Genomic DNA, 15,851 nt, shown 5'->3' with positions numbered 1-15,851 from the left:
GTGCGTGCGTGTTTCTGGGCTGTGTGTGAGCGAGAGCATGGGGTTAGCCCGCGAGAGGAGGAGAAAATAGAGGAGAGGAGATGAGACAAAACCCTGGGATGTGAGCCACCACTCCTCCACTCCTGTTTTCTATTGGTTCTGTTCGTCCTCTCTGTCCGTCTGTCTCTCATCAAGTGCTCTACTGGGCTCTCTCGCTCTCTCCATACAAAGCATGCTAAAGTTTATCTGGTGGCGTCTGCTACAAGGATGGCTTCGCTAGCAGAGCACTGTTTATCCAAGGTTATAATAGGGCCCAGAGGTTTTCCTAACGACCTGACCTGTTCCTAAAAATTCACTGAGAGGGAAGTAACCAGACATTCAGTTTAAATCGAAGGCATCTGCTAGCAACAGGCTAAAGCTAATGGCAGAGGTGTAGACAATGGCATCATGCAGTGTCATAAGATGGTTGCCTCAATGGACACTACAACATGTTGCTGGGAGTATTGATGAAACCATGGCTTAATGACAGGCGGGGGGCAATCCTGTGCTTCAAAGGATGACATTGGGAGACATTTGAGCTTCATGAGCCTGTATTGCTGTAAACAGGGGTGGTAAGTAGCTGATGAATGTTGTGAGAGGCTGTGTGGATCCACAGTGTTTGCTGCCTGCTGTGCTCAGCGGCAGGGGTTGCATGATAAAGCCCATAAATCCAGCAGCGTCGGCATAATTCACTGACGGGAAGAGAAGGAGAAGAGGGGAAAGAAAAGGAGGAGAGAAGCGCATCACAGTGACCTTGTGTACCATGATGTTACATATATGGAGTTAGCGGGACCCAAGAGATACAATGTGAGAACATTAAAGCAACGTTGTGACAACATTATTATACAGATGATATGGGACATGGACACAGTGTCAGAGTGTAACAGAAGATTACTCCTCACAAAACCCAGACATAATTAGAATGGAGTGATAGCCTTCCTTCTTCAAGATCTCTTTTACCCTGTACAAATCTCCCACTTTACTACCACCACCAAAGCACCCCCAGACCGTCACATTGCCTCCACCATGCTTGACAGATGGCGTCAAGCTCTCCCCCAGCATATTTTCATTTTTTCTGCGTCTCACGAATGTTCTTCTTTGTGATCCGAACACCTCAAACTAAGATTTGTCTTTTTTTCCAATCTTCCTCTGTCCAGGGTCTTTTTTTTGCCCATCTTAATCTTTTATTTTTATTGGCCAGTCTGAGATACAGCTTTTTCTTTGCAACTCTGCCTAGAAGGACAGCATCCCGGAGTCGCCTCTTCACTGTTGACATTGAGAAGGGTGTTTTGCGGGTACTATTTAATGAAGCTGCAAGTTGAGGACTTGTTCGGCGCCTGTTTCTGAAACTAGACACAAATGTACTTGTCCTCTTGCTCAGTTGTGCACTGGGGCCTCCCACTACTCTTTCTATTCTAGAGCCAGTTTGCTTTGTTCTGTGAAGGGAGTAGTACACAGCTTTGTACGAGATCTTCAGTTTCTTGGCAATTTCTTGCATGGAATAGTTTTCATTTCTCAGAACAAGAATAGACTGACGAGTTTCCGAAGAAAGTTCTATGTTTCTGGCCATTTTGAGCCTATAATCGAACCCACAAATTATGATGCTCCAGATACGCAACTAGTCTAAAGAAGGACAGTTTTATTGCTTCTTTAATCAGAACAGTTTTCAGCTGTGCTAACATAATTGCAAAAGGGTTTTCTAATGATCAATTAGCCTTTTAAAATGATAATCTTGGATTAGCTAACAACGTGCCATTGGAACACAGGAGTGATGGTTGCTGATAATGGGCCTCTGTAGACCTATGTAGATATTCCATTAAAAACCAGCAGTTTGAAGCTACAATAGTCATTTACAACATTAACAATGTCTACACTCTATTTCTGATCAATTTGATGTTATTTTTAAAAATGGACCAAAAAAAAATGCTTTTCTTTCAAAAACGAGGACATTTCTAAGTGTCCCCAAACTTTTGAGTGGTAGTGTATGTCAACAATCTTTCCTCCAAAGGACTATTCTATGGCTTACATTTTGTGAAAGTCCCCCAAATCATGGTATTTTTTTGTCTGGGTTTTGTGAGGAATCAGAAATGTTGTGGGAGTGCAAGCGCAAGAACAGTTTGGAAATGTAATGTTTCTGCTGAGCCACTGTACTGTGTGGTGGGCACTTATCTAACCAGCCGCCCCCAGCAAACACTCAACCATGCCCACCTTCACCAGCCACTCACTACACTCATTACACACATACTCTACACACTCATACTGGGCTATGGATTGGCCAGAAGAGAACAATACCATTAGCTGTATTTTCTCTCTGGGTGGTTAATGATGTGAGGATTTTAAAGCAAGTCATTTCCTCTCTATTCAGAAGCCATCAGTGCTTCCCTGCTGCTAGGCATTAGAGCAGAGTTAAAGCAGAATAAGAAGAACAGCAGAGAAACTTCACAGGCAGAGCAACCTGATCCCACTGTGCCCTGCCTCTCTCTCTCTCGCTCCCAAGAATCCAGAGTAGGCGAGAGATACTGACAGTGGAGGGATGTGTGTGTGTGTGTTTAGAGGGGAGAGGCAGAAAAGGAGAGGGCAAATATGTGTGAGAATGAGAGTGTGGGACTGTGCATGGGAGGGTGAGGGGTGTGTGTGAGTAAAAAATAAAGCATGTTGATGGGATGTGTGTGTACGTGATTGGATGCATGTCTCCAAGTGACATCAATAAGGGATCATAGCTTTCACCTAGATTCACCTGGTCAGTCTATGCCATGGAAAGAGTGTGTTTTGTATACTCAGTATGTGTGTGTGAGTGTGTAACACGTCTGTGTGTAACATGTGTAACGCGTCTGTGTGTAACATGTGTAACGCGTATGTGTGTGTGCTCTGCCTTCATCTGCAGGAGCGCTGTGCTGCTAGGGAGGGGAGGAAACAGCTACTTTGCATCATTAGGCTGCCCGTGCTTGCGACTCGCCAGAGAGAGAGAAATCATACATGCAGCTCACACAACTCTGTGTGAGAGACACACCCCAGCCCCTTCCCCACCCATAACCTGTCACACCAGAGAAAGATTGGGAGCAGGCGCATAATGGTCTGGAGAGAGAAAACGAGAGCAGTACATGAGGCAGAATCAGAAACAAAGAGAGAAGCATTTCATAGCATAGAACCACACTGAAAAGATCAGAACTGGCAGTCATCCTGATTGACATCCAGTGGGCAGTGCTACACTAGCTAGCTAGTACTCAGAGGCGTGTGCATCACAGAGCAGCTAAAGGACAGTCATCCCAGCAGTCTCAGCAGTAAACACGTACTTCTCTGAACCCGACCACAACTCCCACAACCCCCCCCCCCCCCCATAGAGTCCACCCTTATATGTAAGTACCCTAGCCAGGTAAAGCTTGAGTCAGTCTCACCTCAGTTAGTAGAAAAAGTCTGCGTCTCTGGCTAGTAAAATCCTGTACCATGGTAAACTACTTGAAGGACGTGGCATAGAGATATGGCAATAGAGGCACACAAATTATGAGGAATAAAAAAGGAGAGGGAAGAGGAGGAGAGGAGTAAGAGAGAGAGAAATGGAGAGCTGTAGACAGAGAGTGAGCTCTGCAGTGTTGAAAGCAAGTGCCAGGTATTGGCGCACGCGCAGGAACACACACAAGGACAGACACACAGGAACAGGCAGGCGGGTGAACTCGCCCTCCCCCTCCTTCCCTCGCCCACTCAATAGCAGCAAGTTAGCTCGCTCTCCCTCTTCCCTCCCTCAGACACAGAAAACACTCGGAAGCTCTAAAAGGCAGACTGAGGCAGGCAATGTCCTTCTTGATCAACCACATAAACGCATCACGCTCAGCAAACCCAGAAATCCTAATAACTGTATAGACAATAGTACAGACACATACTTGATCCATGCATCCTTATGTTAGCCCACTCCGATACATATATAGACCCCCCCCACACAGGCATAATCACGTAAACATGATTATTCACAAAACAACTCGTCACATCAAAGGGAACGGTGTTTGAACACAACCTTCAATCCAAGTGAGGGCACATTCTGAATAGTCGTGCATAGGAATATAGTTCCACTGAACTACAGAGTGGTAGTAGGTTAAAAAATATATATTTCCGGTTATCCAGAGGTGTTGAGATGAAATGCTATTTTAAAATGGGAAGCCTTTCCTTCCTCTCCAGGTCGCTCTTCCTCTGAACTAGAGAGGTTGTTTCTGTACAGGCACAATGGTGATGAACACACACAGAGTATGTCTGCTGTGAACCTTATACATTGAATGTGAGTATAAATGACAGTTCCCTTGCTTACAAAGTTTGTGCATGTGTGCGTCTTTTTGATTATGTTTGTGTGTGTGTGTGTCTGTGTGAAAACATGTGTTTTAGCACGTGTACGTGCACAAAGTGAATATGGATTGCATACGTATCCATCTGTAAACTCCATGAAGAGTTCCAGCCGATGATCTGAGGTGACACTTTCCCACGGGGCTGAATTCCAAAGAGGACAGGTTCACACACACAAGCTGATGGTGGAGCTTTATAGTGCTGTAAACAACCCTATAAACCTGTAATGCATCAACACCACACCAAGACGTTACTTGAGTCTGGCCATGCGTAACCTACTGAAAACTATAGGCATCCTACCAGACCACATGATTACAATGGTAGGTAGTCGGCATCAGAGTCGATAGTACAACAGCAAAGTAAACTGCTTAGCAAAAGGACTTAATCCTCCTAATCAGATCCTAGATCTGTGGTTAAGGGCAACTTCCACCTTTACCAATAGAGAAGGGGAATAACACTTTTACAACAGCAGCTTGTCTGGTCTCCACCTACTGAATCATCTACTATACAAGTTTGAATCACTTACACAAATCATGGAGACAGATCTGAATCATCTACTACACAAGTGTGAATCACCTCTATAATGAATCATGGAGTCAGATCTGAAACAAATCTACAGGGGTACCATTCGGTCAATTTTCGCTAGGCTACTGGCTGGGTGTGAGGAGGTTAGGGTTGATGACATTGATAAACCAGTGAGCTAAGCGAGACTGGGGCAGATCGTCTGCAGCCTCTGAGCCACGTGACACTGCGTAAAGCCTCGACTGGGGAAAGGAAGGAAAGATGAGGTCTCTAATGACTGTATCAGTCACTTGGAGGGCTGGGTGTAACATTAGTCACACACTGGGCCTCCTGGTGCAGAGTTCCATGCCAGAGTCTAGTGTCTGTTACTACTGAACTGAGTTTAGACTGGTTTAAAAAGGGGATACTCCTGATGCAGGCTCTTTTGGTGCAAGATTGTACCAGGGTAGAGACTGCCCAGAGAGGATATTGTTAGCAGGGGAATAGGCTGTACTAAGTCCTCCCATTTTATGTAGCTGGCACTGACTTTCATGAAACCCATTCTTTTACAATATAGTTTCTCTCTGTTGTAGACTGACTGCAGTGAGCAGTACACTCCTATGTCCTCTCCTGTAGCTTGTTCCTTTGGGGATTTGAGCGAGCTGTGTGCTATGATGACCTGCCAAGTTACATAAGGTGATCCCTGTGTTGAAGCAACACCTGGTGTTTGAGAAGCATTCAGCTCCTATAATCCCCACACTCCTCTACGTTGTCACTCATCATTCCAAGGGATCTAAAGGTTCTACACACAAAGGTGGAAGGAAGGGTTCCCTAGAGAGAGACTGATGTGATGGATGGGAGAAGAGGAAGGGTAGTGAGGTTGTCTTACAGCTGAGCCCCTCAGTAGTGTTGCAGGCAGCGCCTGAGCTGCACAGTAGCCCCCATCTTCCTGGCCAGGGGGGCGGGGGGGGGATGTAGAGCTGGGGAGATAGGGATAAAGGAATGTAGGTGGGGGCCAGCCGTTCCGCCAGATGAATGGATCCTGTCTGGATGGGCGTCCACCCAGGATCTGGGCAGTGGGCCAGAGCCTGTCAGCGGGCATGGGCAGTGAGACGGAGAGAAAGAACCATGGAGAGAAGCAGATCAGGGAAGTGGAAAGAGGGAGAAGGGGAAGTGGAAGGAGGAGTGTGGACTGATAAGAGTGAGGTAGATAAACGCATTAGCGCCAGAGATTTGATAGAGCAAATAAATAAAATGTGTCCGATAGTCTTACTACAGCCTCTGTTGGGCAAACATGAGGACACTGAATTACAAAAATCAACTCCATTAGCACAATCATTTAGAGGAGGATACATCTTTGGAGAAAATATAATGCGTTTGATTCAGACAGTGTTAACATGGTGCACCTCAGAACAGAAACCATTAGTAGAGCTGCATGTCTTAGTTGTAAATCATACCTGACAAGCTGCCGGCTTCAGCACCATCATTCCCACAAGTGCTATTTAAAGAGGTAAAGTAAATTCTGCGGAAAATAACCTCATCACCAAACGGGAAGTAATGAATGAACATGGTGGGGATGATGGGCGGGGACTGCCTGCCTAGTAACTAAGGTCCACAGCTGCTGTGAAAATCTCTAATTTTGTCGATGTGCACAGCTTCTTTACATAACGTGTGGCTCTGCGCCTGATTGGTCTCGGTTGCATGAGCCTCTAAATTTGATTGGATTTCATTGACGCTGCTGACAAAAAAAACTTGCAATTAGCAGGCGGTGCTGGGACAGGCACAACGGCCTTGGCTGGCAATGACAGTCACCAGAGCCATTGAGCGGCGTTAGCCAGCAAAGATTGCTGCAGCTGACACACAGATCCCCTGGTCCCTTTCCATCATCTGCTTTCAAGGCTGCATCCATACAAGCTGCTTAGCCATAGCACACCGAGTGTCCCAGTGCTGTAGTCGTATGCTGCATTTTGGAGAGGAATTCACATCCACCAGAATGTGTATATAGTGGTATAAAGTGGGTGACTGAACCCCTTCTAATGGGGTAGGTGAGGTGAGGCATTTACTCTTGGGGATAAAATTGTCTGACTTAACTTTAACACTGAGCTCAGTGTAGAAATAACCATTGAATACAGAACTGCCTTGGCTTGTTCCAGGAAACCCCGCGGATCTGCCTTACAATCTACACGTGTTATGACATGTCCTAAATGTTTACCGCAGTCTGTGCAGGGTTGGGAGATTGTTTCTTTCTCGCTCTGCACACAATATTGCACCATGTTGCAGTTGGCTGTCGCTAACGTCAGCTTTGATTCTTATCCAAGAGGTTAAGGAATCTGGAGGCTAGTAACCATCAATCCCAAGGTGACATGTGTTTTCCAGTGTGGTGAGATTGTTCATGTTTACTTGGCAAGTGCTGGTTGCTTGGATTTAATTTATGCCAAACATATGCTGAGGATATCGAAAGGTTGCTGGATCGAATCACCGAGCAGACAAGGTAAAAAAAATAAAAAAACATTTAAAACTGTCTTTCTGTCCCCCGCTAGCGGAACCCCTCAACAACATTCCGCTGAAAAGGCAGCGCGCAAAATTCAAAAATATTTTTTAGAAATATGTAACTTTCATACATTCACAAGTGCAATACACCAAATGAAAGATTAACAAGAAGTTGATCTACCCATCGTGTCCGATTTCAAAAAGGCTTTACAGCAAAAGCACAACATATGATTATGTTAGGTCAGAGCCTAGTCACAAAAACACACACAGCCATTTTCCAGCCAAAGAGAGGAGTCACAAAAAGCAGAAATAGAGATAAAATGAATCACTAACCTTTGTGATGATCTTCATCAGATGACACTCATTGTACTTCATGTTACACAATACATGTTTCGTTCGATAAAGTGCATATTTATATCCAATATAATATAAGATACAAGTGTTATGCACAGAATTAGAGATCTACTTCTCCTTAATGCAACCGCTGTGTCAGATTAAAAAAAAACATTACGGAAAAAGCAAACCATGCAATAATCAGAGTACGGTGCTCAGGCAATAAATCAAGCCATACAGATATCCGCCATGTTGGAGTCAACAGAAGTCAGAAATAGCATTATAAATATTCCCGTACCTTTGATGATCTTCATCAGAATGCACTCCCAGGAATCCCAGTTCCACAATAAGTGTTTGATTTGTTCGATAACGTCCATAATTTGTCCAAATACCTCCTTTTTGTTCACGCGTTTAGCCCAGTAATCCAAATGCTCAATGCGCGATCGCTTAGTTCAGACGAAAAGTCAAAATAGTCATATTACAGTTCGTAGAAACACGATTCTATACTTCATTTGACAATCTTTAGGATGTTTTTTATCATAAATATTAAATAAATGTTCCAACCAGAGAATTCCTTTGTCTTCAGAAATGCAATGGAACTCAAGCTAACTCTCAAGTGAACGCGCGTGGTCAGCTCATGCCTCTTTGGCAGACCTAACTCAATCCCCTCCTATTCCCCCCTCCTTTACAGTAGAAGCATCAAACAAAGTTCTAAAGACTGTTGACATCTAGTGGAAGCCTTAGGAAGTGCAATTTGACCCCATAGACACTGTATATTCGATAGGCAAATAGTTGAAAACTACAAACCTCAAATTTCCCACTTCCTGGTTGGATTTTTCCCAGGTTTTCGCCTGCCATATGAGTTCTGTTATACTCACAGACATAATTCAAACAGTTTTAGAAACTTTAGAGTGTTTTCTATCCAAATATACTAATACTATGCATATATAGCAACTGGGACTGAGTAGCAGGCAGTTTACTCTGGGCACGCTTTTCATCCAAACGTGAAAATGCTGCCCCCTATCCCAAACAGGCTAACCCTACTGTTTCCCGGGCGCCGATGACGTGGATGTCGATTAGGGTAGCCCCCCGCACCTCTCTGATTCAGAGAGGTTGAATGCATTCAGTTGTACAACTGACTAGGTATCCCCCTTTCATTTGGGTACAGGTTGAGGGAGGCAGCATACAAACCCTATAATATGTATTTGAAACTAACAAAATAAAAAGGACATGGGAAGAGAGAATGCCAGTCATAAATGAAATGCCAGAACTAGTGGGAGGTCTTTCATCTAAATAAGAGAAAAAGCAGCAACTGCATCCCAAGGAAATTTGAAACAGACCATCCTTGGGAGAAAAAAGACTATTACCAAGACCAACAGTTGTGGTAGTTTGGTGTCACGTTAGATTCTGTGTCACATAACAATCTTGTATTCTAAATGCTCCTTGATGTTGGCAGCAGTACAGCATTATGGTCAACAGCTGGCTATGATTGAGCCCCTAACATCTCAATAGTGAAAATTAGTAGACAGGAGTGCACCTCATCAACGCCGGGCTTGGTACAGAGCCCAAACACCTCTGCTCCGTGTCCCCCCCACCTCATCACCTCCTGCCAGCCCCACATTGGCCTCTCCCACAGTGCATTACATTCTTCTGTTTGAATTGGAATCTGCGATCTCTCTCTATTTCAACAGTATCCAAAAATACTTTCTGCTTCAAGATTATAAGGGCAATGAGTTCCTTTTTAAGGCCCTTCAACATGAGATTTATGTGGTACACAGGCATAGTATCTTGTGACCTCTAATGACCTTGTATTACCCTAATTAGCCATCTATGGCCTTTCAGAACCATCTTTGGTCTGACAAGACAAGTAACTGAGGAAATCCAAAATGGCTTTCTGGTAAAACAGATACCACAGGGTTTTACCATAACTACCCTTGATAAAGGGAGAGGTTATAAAACATGAAAACCATTGCTTCAGATTTAGAGCCTGAACTACACTTGCCGCTCTGAATGGACTAGCCCATTTGCCGAGTCACGTTTCTCATTCTGTTTGGCTGGAACTGGGGAGCTCTGAACACACTGGGGTGGCACTGTTCCGAGGGTAAACATAGTGTAGGGCTGGACACTTTCCTCTCAGCACTGGCTTTAGGAAGAAAAACATATACACCCGACGAGTAGTGGCCAAGATCTACCACACCTCCCCACTGAGGTGCAGAACACAGTCATGACTGAGGTTGCACGTTGCCACGAAGACAGCCTTTGCTATAAGCAACTTCAACAACATACAGCGACATGGAATTAAACGTAAGATATAGAGGTCGACCGATTATGATTTTTCAACACCGATACCGATTATTGGAGGACCAAAAGAATCCGATAGCGATTAATGGGCCGATTTTCTACATTTATTTGTAATAATGACAATTACAACAATACTGAAAGAACACTTATTTTAACTTAATATAATACATCAATAAAATCTATTTAGCCTCAAATAAATAATGAAACGTTCAATTTGGTTTAAATAATGCAAAAACAAAGTGTCGGAGAAGAAAGTAAAAGTGCAATACAGTGGGGCAAAAAAGTATTTAGTCAGCCACCAATTGTGCAAGTTCTCCCACTTAAAAAGATGAGAGGCCTGTAATTTTCATCATAGGTACACTTCAACTATGACAGACAAAACAAGAAAAGAAATTCCAGAAAATCACATTGTAGGATTTTTAATGCATTTACTTGCAAATTATGGTGGAAAATAAGTATTTGGTCAATAACAAAAGTTTATCTCAATACTTACTTATATACCCTTTGTTTGGGATCATTGTCATGCTTTAAGTATTTTCCAAATACTTATTTTCCAACATAATTTGCAAATAAATTCATTAAAAATCCTCTATATCAGCCTATATCGCTCTATACCAATTGTATTTCATAAACCTTTGACAATTGGATGTTCTTATAGGCACTTTAGTATTGCCAGTGTAACAGTATCGCTTCCGTCCCTCTCATCGCCCCGACCTGGGTTCGGACCAGGAACACATCGACAGCAGCCATCCTCGAAGCATCGTTACCCATGCAGAGCAAGGGGAATAACTACTCCAAGTCTAAGAGCGAGTGACGTTTGAAACGCTTTCACATCATTTACACCAGCCTAATCTCGGGAGTTGATAGGCTTGAAGTCATAAACAGCGAAATGCTTCGAGCTGCTGGCAAAACGCACGAAAGTCCAGTTTGAATGAATGCACCTGCTGGTGCCTACCATTGCTCAGTCAGACTGCTCTATCAAATCATACTTAATTATAACATAATAACACACAGAAATACGCGCCTTAGGTCATTAATATGGTTGAATCCGGAAACTATCATCTCGAAAATGAGACGTTTATTCTTTCAGTGAAATACGGAACTGTTCCGTATTTTATCTAACGGGTGGTATCCCTAAGTCTAAATATTCCTGTTACATTGCACAACCTTCAATGTTATGTCATAATTACGTAAAATTCTGGAAAATTAGGCGGCCCAAACTGTTGCATATACCCTGACTCTGCATGCAATGAACGCAAGAGAAGTGACACAATTTCACCTGGTTAATATTGCCTGCTAACCTGGATTTCTTTTAGCTAAATATGTAGGTTTAGAAATATATATTTCTGTGTATTGATTTTAAGAAAGGCATTGATGTTTATGGTTAGGTACACGTTGGAGCAACGACAGTCCTTTTTTGCGAATACGCACAGCATCGATTATATGCAACGCAGGACACGCTAGATAAACTAGTAATATCATCAACCATGTGTAGTTAACTAGTGATTATGATTGACTGATTGTTTTTTTAAGATAAGTTTAATGCTAGCAAGCAAATTACCTTGGCTTACTGCATTCGCATAACAGGCAGGCTCCTCGTGGAGTGCAATGAGAGGCAGGTGGTTAGAGCGTTGGACTAGTTAACTGTAAGGTTGCAAGATTGAATCCCTGAGCTGACAAGGTAAAAATCTGTCATTCTACCCCTGAACAAGGCAGTTAACCCACCGTTCCTAGGCCGTCATTGAAAATAAGAATGTGTTCTTAACTGACTTACCTAGTTAAATAAAGGATAAATAAAAGGTATTAAAAAATATATTTAAAAATATATAAAAATAGTCCAATCGGTGTCCAAAAATACCGATTTCCTAAATGTTATGAAAACTTGAAATCGGCCCTAATTAATCGGCTATTCCGATTAATCGGTCGACCTCTAGTAAGGCTGGACTCCAGCCTTGAAAACTTTTCTGGCCCTTTAAATGGTGGCTATTAGCGACCTTTCAGCTTAATTGAAATGACAACGTGTCAAGAGTGGACACAGAGTGGGCTTGTGTGGAGCAGAGGGTCTCTTGACACTGTGGCATGGTTTAAAACACTTTGTTACGATGTAGTTGGTTGGCTGAGGTTCTCTTAGGTCAGTTTATGAGCCTAAAGAACCTACTGCTACACTGTAGCAGATATGTACACCAGTGAATCTCGAGTCCTGAGGAAAAGCAACTTGGTTGATGAAAAAAAGAGTCCAATGGTGGTACTTTACTTCCTCAAGCCATTGACAGTACTGACCAACCTAGAGCACAATGTAACACATTTTACAAGTGATGCCTTTTCAGCATTCTAGTACAGTAAAATATTTCACACACACAGCGGTCGAAGGCACTGCATCTCAGTGCAAGAGGCGTCACTACAGTCCCTGGTTTGAATCCAGACTGTATCACATCCGGAAGTGATTGGGAGTCCCATAGTGCGGCGCACAATTGGACCAGGGTCGCCCGGGGTTGGCCGTCATTGTAAATAAGAATTTGTTCTTAACGGACTTGCCTCGTTAAATAAGCGGTTACACACACTCCCACCAAAAAGTTACACGGCTCAAAAAAATAAAGGGAACACTTAAACAACACAATGTAACTCCAAGTCAATCACACTTCTGTGAAATCAAACTGTCCACTTAGGAAGCAACACTGATTGACAATACATTTCACATGCTGTTGTGCAAATGGAATAGACAACAGGTGGAAATTATAGGCAATTAGCAAGACACCCCCAATAAAGGAGTGGTTCTGCAGGTGGGGACCACAGACCACTTCTCAGTTCCTATGCTTCCTGGCTGATGTTTTGGTCACTTTTGAATGCTGGCGGTGCTTTCACTCTAGTGGTAGCATGAGACGGAGTCTACAACTCATACAAGTGGCTCAGGTAGTGCAGCTCATCCAGGATGGCACATCAATGCGAGCTGTGGCAAGAAGGTTAGCTGTGTCTGTCAGCATAGCGTCCAGAGCATGGAGGCGCTACCAGGAGACAGGCCAGTACATCAGGAGACGTGGAGGAGGCCGTAGGAGGGCAACAACCCAGCAGCAGGACCGCTACCTCCGCCTTTGTGCAAGGAGGAGCAGGAGGAGCACTGCCAGAGTCCTACAAAATGACCTCCAGCAGGCCACAAATGTGCATGTGTCTGCTCAAACGGTCAGAAACAGACTCCATGAGGGTTGTATGAGGGCCCGACGTCCACAGGTGGGGGTTGTGCTTACAGCCCAACACCGTGCAGGACGTTTGGTATTTGCCAGAGAACACCAAGATTGGCAAATTCGCCACTGGCGCCCTGTGCTCTTCACAGATGAAAGCAGTTTCACACTGAGCACGTGACAGACGTGACAGAGTCTGGAGACGCCGTGGAGAACGTTCTGCTGCCTGCAACATCCTCCAGCATGACCGGTTTGGCGGTGGGTCAGTCATGATGTGGGGTGGCATTTCTTTGGGGGGCCGAACAGCCCTCCATGTGCTCGCCAGAGGTAGCCTGACTGCCATTAGGTGCCGAGATGAGATCCTCAGACCCCTTGTGAGACCATATGCTGGTGTGGTTGGCCCTGGGTTCCTCCTAATGCAAAACAATGCTAGACCTCATGTGGCTGGAGTGTGTCAGAAGTTCCTGCAAGAGGAAGGCATTGATGCTATGGACTGGCCCGCTCGTTCCCCAGACCTAAATCCAATTGAGCACATCTGGGACATCATGTCTCGCTCCATCCACCAATGCCACGTTGCACCACAGACTGTCCCAGAGTTGGCGGATGCTTTAGTCCAGGTCTGGGAGGAGATCCCTCAGGAGACCATCCGCCACCTCATCAGGAGCATGCCCAGGCGTTGTAGGGAGGTCATACAGGCACATGGAGGCCACACACACTACTGAGCCTCATTTTCACTTGTTTTAAGGACATTACATCAAAGTTGGATCAGCCTGTAGTGTGGTTTTCCACTTTAATTTTGAGTGTGACTCCAAATCCAGACCTTCATGGGTTGATAAATTTGATTTCCATTGATAATTGTTATGTGCTGACAACAAAATCACACTCAACTATGTAAAGAAAAAAGTATTTAATAAGAATATTTCATTCATTCAGATCTAGGATGTGTTATTTTAGTGTTCCCTTTATTTTTTTGAGCAGTGTATTTTTTGGCAATTACGCATGTCTCCATTATCAGTAAAACATAATCGAAACCTACTTATTTCACTTACTTGCTGTGCTGTTTCGTTGTTAATTTGTTCAGTCGTTTCATTCTCAACCAGGATTTCATCATACATGTCCAGCAGTGAAGTTTCACCTGTGTCTGTCCGTGGCCTCTCTTCCTCGGTGGCACTGTCACTGTGTCCGTTTCCATCTTGTCCAGCTGTGTATGTAACATTTCACGTTTCTTGTCTGCATCGAAGTAGCGGCCCTTGTACATGGCATCGAGCATGGTGGCGACACAGTAAAGAGAGAATGCCACTGAATCGCTGGTTTACAGCCTGTGTCGGCAGTTTTGTTGAGCAGGCGTTTCAATGCCATGACAGAGGGTATCACATTTGCTGCAGGCGCAGTTTATGATCTTAATTCTCGAGTCAGTTGTTCGAATGGAGCTAGGAGTGTGTTCATGTTTCCAAGTTTCAAACATTTTCTCAAATGCCATTGAAATGGCAGGAGCGGTATGACAAACAGCACAATCATGAGCAGGAAATAAGACTTTCCTCAGTACGAAATCCTTGACGACCCACTGTGCTATCAGACTCAAAATGCTCATGGGCTGATATCGCTGGTCCAAATGTCAGTAGTGAAGCTAATAGCAGTGATGCTATTACTGTGTAATTCCGGTAGGGCAACATCTGAAAAATTGCACACTTGGTAGTGTGTACCGGTGCTTGACCAGTCGGCGAAAGCCAACATCACCCACAACAGAGAACGATTGATTGTCAAGGGCAAGGAATTCCATTATCTGGCGTTAATGGATTTCGCCTTTGAGTTGTCTCGCTGAAATTTTCTTACTCTTTCAAATGATGCTCGACTTCTTGACTGCTCAATCCACACAGCAGACATTGTGGGCTAGGTTAGGAATGCTGTATTGCACAACATTTTACGTGGCATCATTACGTCGTGTACCTACGTTATATAGGTATGCACGTCAGCTTTGACATTGATTTTGCACAGACGTTAAACTAGACATCGGGCAGATACAGTCGTTGGCATCTTTAGCTAATATCGGCCGATTCCGATATGTTCACCAATATATCGTGCATCCCTAATTTTTATGTTGCTAACCTTTTGAGCCTGTAGGAACTACTGTAATGAAACTGCAAAATTATATTCACCATGCTGCAAAACATGTCCTTGGTCAGACAAAGGCAGTAACAGAATTGTGTAACTTACATTCATATAACGTTTCTTCAAGTTAAAAGGAGCTAATGGTGGGAAACAATCCGTCTCCAGTTTCATGGGGACTGAAACCCTTTGTGAATGACCTCAAACCTCTGTTTCCGGGAGATGAGTAACTTGAGTAAGAGAAGAGTGTTTGGTGTGTACTGTATAGCTGACTCTGCACCAATTTTTAGAGACGTGAACATAACCAGCTGCATCCCAAAGACGTACTTTACCAAGCTTCACACATCTCTACTGATCATGTGGCACGCTCCACTCCTAGTCCCTGGAGAGGGTGCCAAAGCTGTGTAGTCACAGGTATCTCGTTCTGAACTCAGCAGCAGTGCAACGCCTCCTGTACCGCGAGTCACGTTTTATCCCCCTAAAAAAAGCTAGGCAGACGCCAACTTGTGAAAGGAGGCAAGTGCTTAGGTTAATGACTTAGTTCCTCGCGGCAAAGAGAGACATCACTGGTAGATCTGTGACTTCAATAGCAGGCAA

At 44.1% G+C, this 15,851-nt stretch overlaps 1 protein-coding gene across 5 annotated transcripts in view; it reads right to left on the bottom strand.

Annotated features, from left to right (window-relative positions):
* The window catches only part of tanc2a (tetratricopeptide repeat, ankyrin repeat and coiled-coil containing 2a), a 136,937-nt gene that overhangs the window by 53,349 nt on the left and 67,737 nt on the right, over positions 1–15,851 (bottom strand). The gene's annotated exons all lie outside the window — the stretch shown is intronic.

The sequence above is a fragment of the Oncorhynchus mykiss genome, chromosome 13, assembly GCF_013265735.2.
Source record: "Oncorhynchus mykiss isolate Arlee chromosome 13, USDA_OmykA_1.1, whole genome shotgun sequence".
Classification (NCBI taxonomy): Eukaryota; Metazoa; Chordata; class Actinopteri; order Salmoniformes; family Salmonidae; genus Oncorhynchus; species Oncorhynchus mykiss.
The sequence above is the reverse complement of the archived record's forward strand: the minus strand, read 5'-3'. Positions and strand labels throughout refer to the sequence as shown.